At 45.3% G+C, this 8,989-nt stretch overlaps 1 protein-coding gene across 5 annotated transcripts in view; it reads left to right on the top strand.

The window, feature by feature from the left end:
* The first annotated feature begins 6,663 nt into the window (after positions 1-6,663).
* The window catches only part of ELAVL1 (ELAV like RNA binding protein 1), a 68,822-nt gene continuing 66,496 nt past the window's right edge, over positions 6,664-8,989 (top strand). Inside the window, exon 1 of one of the 5 annotated variants that reach the window (XM_074205006.1) lies at positions 6,664-6,836. The gene's annotated coding sequence lies outside the window, so the exon portion shown is untranslated. Of the gene's footprint in view, positions 6,837-7,254; positions 7,443-8,989 lie in introns of those variants that run through there. The other 4 variants (XM_074205010.1, XM_074205007.1, XM_074205009.1 and 1 more) reach the window with 4 other exon arrangements.

Below are 8,989 nucleotides of genomic sequence, written 5' to 3'. Positions count from 1 at the left end.
TATTTTCTTACAAGTATAGCCCAAGTAAGCTCTGAGGATCCTTATCCCAACTCCAACTCTCATTGATGGTTGGATTCCCTGTCCTTGGCTATATCAGAGTTCTAGTTCTCAGAATTCAAGAAATAAAACTGAGTGATGAAGGATCATCCTCCGATGCCATTGATTCGTGTCCCAATAGGTGTGCTTTTCTTTAAGATTGTCATTTGAGAATCAATTTAGTCAGGCTTAAGTGACCTTAGAAAGGGCTATTTACAAAGATGATAGAATACTAAGGATGGGTATGAAACAGGGTACTTTGCTTAGTAGCTTCAATTCCATAAGAAAGCTAATAAGCCTTCATGTCTGTGAGATATTCTTCCACAAGGATAAAGTTGAAGGAAAAGTGGTCTCAAGCTTAGAGATTACATAAAAAAGGTCCTTTTCTCTCCTCTGTGAGGTGCTCAAAAAGCTCCCCTTAGAAATGATGAGGTTTCTTTCCTGGGCTCCTTATAAATCTGAGTCCAATCTATCCTTAGTTTCTAAGGCTACTAGCTACAGCTGTTGGGGGTGGGGGAGATAGACAATATGAAAATACCTACAACAGTGATGACACAGGAAGTCCAAAATCTGCTGAACTCTTTCAAAATTTCACAGTCCTCTTTTAGGCAAAAGGAGAGTAAGAGATTGGCAGGGCAAGAAGGGAGTCTGGCCAAGGTCAAGGCCAAAGCCAAAGCTAAGGCCTCCCCTTCCTTCCCTTCCTCTTCCTCAAGGGTATGCTGGAAATTTTCTGAACATCAATCCCTTTTCAGTTTGCTTGATAATTTATAGATTATTTCAGGAGTGTGACCAAGCTTTCATTTACTTGCACCATTCTGGTACAATGTCATTACAAATCAGAGGTTTTTGGTACTTAGTCTAAGGGCCTTCAAGTGACTGAGTCACTCACCTAGGTAAGGTTTCAAGACCAAAATGACCTTGGAGTGATTTTGACCCCACCCTTGTTCAAGGAAACTGAGGTTTAGTGTCAGAAGACCTACCATGGCCACAGAGTCACCAAACACTGGAAAGCTTCAGTTTCAAGCTCAGTATTCTCCATTATAATGTTCTGTTCTCTTCTCAAAATCAAAGGGATTTGTGATATATTTCTAGAGGTCAGATATTTCAGAGATATTTTATTAATATTTGTACTCTTCTTGCTAAGTGTAACAACTTGTTTAGTTAATTAATATCTTTAGGAAGCAGCACTGTAACTTCCTTAACTGATACTTCTTCCTGCATTTTGGCTCTTCTCAATCTCTTCTAGGAGCTGATGGACTAGCAAACTGAGTCTTCCCTGCCTTTTTGCTGAATGGAAATGTAAAACAGCCACTCCCTTATTTCTTGCCTGTCCATTTGATGATTTGGTCCAAATGGAAGATCAATTTCCCTTAGGACTCCTTAATAGGTCCAATCCCAAACAATTCTACTCTTGGGAATTTCTTTTCTTGACTTGTTCGTAAGCTAACAAGGTACTTTGCTTAGAAGCTTCAAGTCCATTTTAAAGCTAACAAGCATCCGGGTTGCCTCCAATCCATTTTCCATTTAATTAAAAAAAAAAAGATTATGCACTTACTGTGTAGAGAACATTAAACATAGAATTTAAACTCCTTAAAGACAGGGCTTGTTTTAGTCACATAGCAAACATTTAATGTTTATTGAACGGTTAACTGAAAATACTGCTTGGGTCTTCTGTTTTCTGACCAAAAACACTTTTTTTAGTTTTGCTACAGATTCTAAAAGATTTGCTAAGTAAAATTAATAGTACAGATTAGATAAGAAGGTCATGCTAAACTTACTTAAAAGAACATTTTATATAAAACACTTTTTGGGTGATCCTGACCTGTGACTTTATTGGTGCAGGCCATTCTCCATGAAGAAATTCTCCTACCACTTCAGAAAGAAAGACAGCTAACTGGGCTACAATATCTGTTCTTAGAGAGTTCTACAATAAAGATAAATGACTTGTCCAGGACCAGAGACAGGGCTAAAAGCAGGGCTTGAACTTACAACTTCCTGATACTCAGGCAAGATCTTTGCTCTTTTCACACCTATCTACTATCACCACCACCACCACCACCACCAAATTTTCTTTCTTGAGCACTTTAAATCAGATAACTATTCCTTTAAAGATGCTTTTTATCAGAGAGGCACTGTGATGTTTGATAGAAGCTTGGTGATGATGTGGAAAGAACATTGGACTTGGCTTCAATTGCCAACTAACTGTGAGCCTGGACATGTAAGGCTCTAGAAATCACATCTGTAAAATAGAATTAACACTATCTTTAGCTTCCAGGATTGCTGTCAAAAATCGAGGAAGGTAGCTGGTGTCCCTCTGTAACCCTATAACACTAAATAAATGCAAATTCATTATCACCATGTTATAGAAAAAGAAAAATATTCAATGTCTCCCACTGACTACAGGATAAAAGTCATTCATTGAACAATAATTCTTTTATTATTAAACTCCAGTCTCTCAGTCAAGATTTCCCCCCTATTTCACCCCATTCTATCAGATCTTATCTCTCACTACTCCTTACCTAAAGCCTGCCACTCTGGTCAGGCTGGTTCCCTAAAGAAGCCTTATTTATTTACACTTCTATGTGTCTGCTTATGATGTACCTCTTTATCTTAAGGAAAGTACATTCTCTTTATTCTATTTTTCTGCCTAAATTACACCCGAACTTCAAGGCCCATCATAATTCTTGCTTTTTGTGTGAAGATGTGCCAAATAGCATAGTCATTTCTCTTTCTGCTGAATTTCTAGCCTGTAGCGTTTAGTAATTAATCATATACTTCACAGGATTCTTCAGTGAAAAAGACCGCAAAGACCATTTCATCAAATCCATACCCAAAAAACATTCCCCTCATCTTTACAACACACCCTAAGAGTGCCCTAAATTAGCCTCTATACAACTTTCACCCACTTGCTCCTAGATCTGCCTTGTGTGGCCAAATAGGATATGTCTTTTTCTGCATCACAGCCTTTGAAGTACTTGAAGATGGTTATCATGTTCCCCTGATCTACTAGACAGCATATTGTCTATTAGGGAAAAGTTTTTAAAAATAACTTGGATGAAAGTAGAATCCAAGAGCTGAATCACTCTAAGATCATCTAGCCTAGTTCTTAGTGTAGTCTAAGGACAGTTCCACAAAGTCAAAACTATTTTCATAATACTATGAAGTTATTTGTTTCTTGCAATTTTCCTCCCTTTCACAACTATATATCTATAGGAGGCTTGATTTTCTTAATAGACTTCATCCAAAACAATAAATTGAAACACATTGAATACAGAAGCAGATAAGAAAATTCAGCTATCATTTAAGCCAGACATCAAGTGATTTTAAAAAATATGTAAAACAATGCCATTTTCTTACTTTTTTGGAAAATATCTTACTTATGCTAATATGTGATACACTTATTTGAAATGAATATATATATATATATTTAAATTTTTATCTGGTTTGATTTTGAATATGTAAATCCTGATATAATCCACAGAAACAAAAGCACCTAGAGAAGGAGTTCTCTATAATTTTTAGGAGTGTAAAGAACTCCTTCTCTAGGTGCTAAAACCAAGAAGTTTGAGAACTGCTGGTCTAGCTCACTCTTCTGCAGGTCCTTCCTGAAAACCAACTCAGATGATATAAAGAGGGTGTATAATTAGGACCCTGACTTTTTGGTAATACCTTGCTTGGCCCCTTCTGAAAACAAGTATCTGAAGCAAAGCAGGGAGTTACTAGAACACATAAGTAATATTCCCTTTCTGTAACTCATTTCAAAGTCTAACAAATTCTCACTAACAAACTATTCTTCCTAAGAACTGGCCTAATTTTTCATGCCATTGTTCTTTTTTCCATGTGTAAAATTTCTCATCCTAACAAAGTGCCTCCAGGGCATAACCCAACCTTCATATTTTGGATCTACTTCAAGTGCCTAACACTAATATGAATTTAATAATCATTCAAAATATTTGTTTTAAGAGGAAAATACTTACATTATATAAAAAAAGATTGGAAATTAGACACTAGTCTTTAAAATAAGAGAAAAATAGAATGTAGTACTCCTAGGAATAATAGTTGACATTTTATTATCTACATATTGGCATATTAATTGAAATAGTGAGGGGCAGCTAGGTGGCACAGTGGATAGAGCACTGGCCCTGGAATCAGGAGTACCTGGGTTCAAATCCGACCTCAGACACTTAATATTTACCTAGCCATGTGGTCTTGGTCAAGCCACTTAACCCCATTTGCCTTGCAAAAAAAAAAATCTAAAAAAAAAAAGAAATAGTGAGCTGAATATCGGATTTAGAGTTCAGAAAGACCTGGCTTCAAATTCTAACTCTGATAGACACTAGTAATGTGACTCTGGGCACGACTTAAACTCTGAACTTTGGTTTTTCCGTATGTAAAATAATAAAATTTGTGGTAATTACCTCCAAATGATGTTTTAAGGTTCAAATAATACCTTGGATGTTGGAGGCACTATGGGACAGTGCCATCAGAGGATGGGAGTTCAAAGCTCTCTGACACTGTGTGTCCTTGAGAAATCCACTTATTTCTCTGAGCCTGTTTTCTTATCTGTAAAATGAAGGGTTTGAAATAGTTGATCTTTGGGGTCCTTTTCAATTCTACATTTGTCAAGTGCATTACCAATTTTTAGGTATTATATAAATGGTGGTTATTATATCACATGGATAGTATTGAGCTTGGAGTTTGGAAGACCTAAATTTGAATCCTACCTCAAACACATGTAAGAGGACCCTAGGTATGTCAGTTAACCACTCTTTGGCTGTTTCCTCCACTCTAAAATGAGGGCTTTTTAATGAACTTTAAAATCTGGTCCTTAACCTGGGATCCTAAGGATTGTTGATTACTAAAAGTCTGCAAGATACTTTCTATACATTAATTCATTTTATTTCTTAGGTCCTGGGCAGTAGGTATTGTTATTAGCATTTCTATTTTGCTCCTAAGGAAATGGAAGTTCAAAGAGGTGAAAGTTCTTACTTAGCCCAGAGGTTAAATGATTTGCTCAGTCACACTGTCAGTAAATGCCTGGGTCTGGCTGGATTCGAATCCAGGTCTTCCAAACTACAAATATGTCTTTCTCCTTAGGAAAGGACTGAGCAATTCATAATGTTCGTGTCAGATCTATGAGGAAACAGGTTTCAGAGACAAAATGGAGATAAGGAATTAAAAAACCCCTTGACCAATTTCTTGTCCCCACTAGTGGCCCTAGACTCTTCACTCCCAGGCTGTGGCTTTTTTCTTTGCCACTTATGCCCTAGCGCACAATCCTTTGTTAAAACTCTTCCATTATCTCCTTTTATTTTCACAATACCTCAGTGGGGCAGGACAGGTTTTATTATCCCATTTTTACTGAGGAGGAAACTAAGGCTTTAAGGGACCAAATAGGAGCAAATTATTGGTGGATCTAACCTTTCAATTCCTAGCGCTCGGAGCTAATTCAATTCAATTGAAAGTTTATTAAATGCCTACAGTGAGCCCTGGCTTCAACACTAAAGAGCTCTGTGTGCCTGAAGAAGTCATTGTTCCCCTCTAAACCTAAGATGAGAGAACATTAGAGATAACTTCAATGGTCCTTCTCAGGTGTCATTGGACTGGAATTTAAGAATGAGTTCTGAAGGACCAAGGGAGTTTTGGGCCAGTTGACACTCCTTCCCCTATGAACTTCTTTGCAAAGTTGTTGCGAGGAAAGTGCAGTAAGGAATAGTAAATGTAAGCGATGATGAAAATGGATGATATGATGACAATGATGATGATGAGCGAGGTGCTATTCTTGGTGCTGGAGAAAAGGTAAAAATAGTGGGACAGTCTCCCTGCCCTCCAGTTTACATAAGTTAGTATGAAAATGAGTCAGGTCGAGTCCAAAGGCTCTTACTGTCCCCTACGGATCTGCCTTAATTCTCCAACGTGCAAAGATTAAAGTGGCAATTTTTAAAAATCCAAGCTGTTCCTGTCTCTGATTAAGCCTTCCTGAAAGTGGGTCAGAAACTACCGGGTTCCTGCAGAAAATCCTCATTTCCTGCTCAGGATGCAAGGTCCTTTGTCCTCAGCCCCAATTTTGGGGGGATCCTTTTGACTTGGGTGAGCTGGGGCAAAGCTTCAGTTTCCTCTGGAGAACGAGGCGCCCTCTCGGGCCCCTTCCCCATCGGACCTGGGAGAGCTACGGGGCGCCAGGCTCCTAGGTGGGGTGGGGGAGGGGCGGGCAGACCGTCAACCACCAAGGGGTGCCCCGGCGGGGGGGGGGCACGCTCCCCTCCCCCACCCCGGGGACCGCGCAAACAGGCGCCGGCCGGAGGCACACGCACCCCCGTACCCCGGGCCCCGCGGAGCCCGCGGGGCGTGGGGCAGAGGCGCGAGGTCCGGGCTGGTTTGGGCCTCCTCCGCTTCCCGGGCTTGGGAGGGAGACCCGCCTCCCGGGAGCCGACACTGGGCTGGGCGCCGGCCCGGGCTCCCCTCGCCTCCCGCCGGCCGCCGGCCCCCAGGCCGCGCCTCCTTCCTCCGCGCCGGCGGCAGGAAGTCCCGCCCCCCCGCGGCCCGCGAGGTCCTATGACACACGCCTCGCCCAATGAGGAGAGCGCTGTGGCGGAGAGGGGCCAATGGGCGGTCGAAGCGGAGGGGGCGGTCCCGGGCTGCGCTGGGCCGGAGCGGGGTTGTGCGCGCTGAGGAGGAGCCGCCGCCGCTGCCGCCGTCGCCGCCGCCGCCGCTACCGAGGCCGAGCGGAGCCGTTACCGTCCCTCCCGCCCCCGCCCCCAGCCTCCGGAGGAGTCCCGGGCCCGCCCGCCGGCGCACAGGTGAGGCCGCGGCCTGGGCCGGAGCCGGAGCGGGGCCGGGGCTAGGCCGCGGGGGAAGCCTGGGGCTCGCTTGAACCGCGCCGCCGCTCGGACGTGGGGGGCCTGCGGAGCCCGCGCCGCACGGCAGGCGAGGCCGAGGCCGAGGCCCGCTCCGGAGCCCGAGCGCCTGGGGGCGGTTCCCGGGGAAGTTGACCGCGGGGTAGGCGGGGGCCAGGATGCTGCGAGCCAGGGCGGAAGGAAGGAAGGAGGGAAGGAAGGAAGGAAGGAGGGAAGGAAGGAGAGAGGAAGAGGGGCGGCCCCGGGGGAGGGGCGGGGGAGGGGGCCCGGCCCTCCGGTCGCTGTCCTGCGGGGCAGCGCCGCGGCCAGCGGGCCTCGTGCCCCGGATCGCTCCGGAGCCCGGGGCCGCGGGAAGCCGGGCACTTCGAGGAGAGCAGGCCCGAGGGGGCCGCGGCCCCCGGGGTCACCCGCCCCGGCCTCCTCGGGAACGGCCCTCCCTCCCCGGGCATCGGAGGACTCCCGGCGCCGGGCGGCCCGCGGAGCCTCGGAGCCAGAGGCGGGAGCCTCCTCCTCCCTCCGCGGCAGCCCGGGGGCGCTGCCCAACGCGGGGTAACGGTTAACAGGCGCCCGGGGCTGGCCCGGGAGCTCGGCGAGAAATGCCCGCGGCCCCCGCGGCCCCCGCGGCCTCCTGCGCCGCCGGGGACAGCCGCGCTGCCTCCCTCCTCCTCCTCCTCCCTCCCTCTCTTTTTCTCTTTTTTCCTTTTTTGCCGTCTCTCTCCCTCCCCCCTCTTCTCCCCCTCCTCTCCCCTCTTTCTCTCTGTTTTTCCTTTTTTGCCCTCCCTCTCTCTCTCCCCCCCTCTTCTCCTCCTCTCTCCTGTCTTCATCCCTCTCTCGTTTTTTCTTTTTTCTTTTTTGCCCTCCCTCTTTTTCTCTTTTTTCCTTTTTTGCTCTCCCTCCCCTTCTCCTCCTCTCTCCTCTCTTTCTCCCTCTCTCGTTTTCTCTTTTTTCTTTTTTGCCCTCTCTCTTTTTCTCTTTTTTCCTTTTTTGCTCTCCCTCCCCTTCTCCTCCTCTCTCCTCTCTTTCTCCCTCTCTCGTTTTCTCTTTTTTCTTTTTTGCCCTCCCTCTTCTTTTTTCTCTTTTTTCCTTTTTTGCTCTCCCTCCCCTCCTCCTCCTTCTCTCTCCTTTCTTCCTCCCCCTCTCGTTTTCTCTTTTTTCTTTTTTGCCCTCCCTCTTCTTTTTCTCTTTTTTCTTTTTTGCCCTCCCTCTTTTTCTCTTTTTTCTTTTTTGCCCTCTATCTTTTTCTCTTTTTTCCTTTTTTTGCTCTCCCTCCCCTTCTCCTCCTTCTCTCTTCTCTCTTCCTCTCTCATTTTCTTTTTTCTTTTTTGCCCTCCCTCTATCTTTTTCTTTTTTCCTTTTTGCCCTCCCTCTTTTTCTCTTTTTCCTTTTTTGCCCTCCCTCTCTTTTTTGTCTCTTTCCCTCTTTCTCCCCCCCTTTTTCCCTCTCTTTTTCTCTTTCTCACTGTCTTCCCCCCCCCCCCCCCCCCCATACAACAGCCCTGGGAGGTAGATGCTTTTATGATCTTTATTTTACAGATGAGGAAAGTGAGGCAGACAGAGACTTGGCCTAGAGTCACACAGCTCAGCTAGGAAGGGTGTGAGGCAGGATTTAAACTCAAGTCTTTCCGAATCCAGGTCCAGTGCTCAATCCGATGAGCCACTTGCTGCCTCTGTTGCTTTTTCTTCCCCAGTGTCTGGCATGTGGTAGGCATTGAATAAATACTTGTTGATTGATAGGACACAATTAGCCTCATTTGATTTTCACAGCAGCCCCCAGGGGGAGGAGGTACTATAACTGTTGTCCACATTTTACAGAAAAGAAAACAGAGGCTCATTGAGAGCCAACAATTTGCCCATAGTTGGTCACACACTAGGTGTCAGAGGCAGAATTGGAACCCAGGCCTTTAGTGACTCCCAGTCCAGTTCTCTGTACTGTATCATCCTGCTTCATATTTTCCCCCATTCACAAATATTTTCTACAATGAAAGTACAATATAATTTATACTGTATTTGAGACAGGTGAAAAGATTTGGCCAGTAATAGTTCCTGATCCCCTTATAGTTCAAGAGTAGTGGGAGGCAGCATGACATAGAGTGGATA

This window comes from Macrotis lagotis, chromosome X, assembly GCF_037893015.1.
Source record: "Macrotis lagotis isolate mMagLag1 chromosome X, bilby.v1.9.chrom.fasta, whole genome shotgun sequence".
Classification (NCBI taxonomy): Eukaryota; Metazoa; Chordata; class Mammalia; order Peramelemorphia; family Peramelidae; genus Macrotis; species Macrotis lagotis.
Note: the sequence above shows the minus strand (reverse complement) of the source record. Positions and strands in the feature narration are given on the sequence as shown.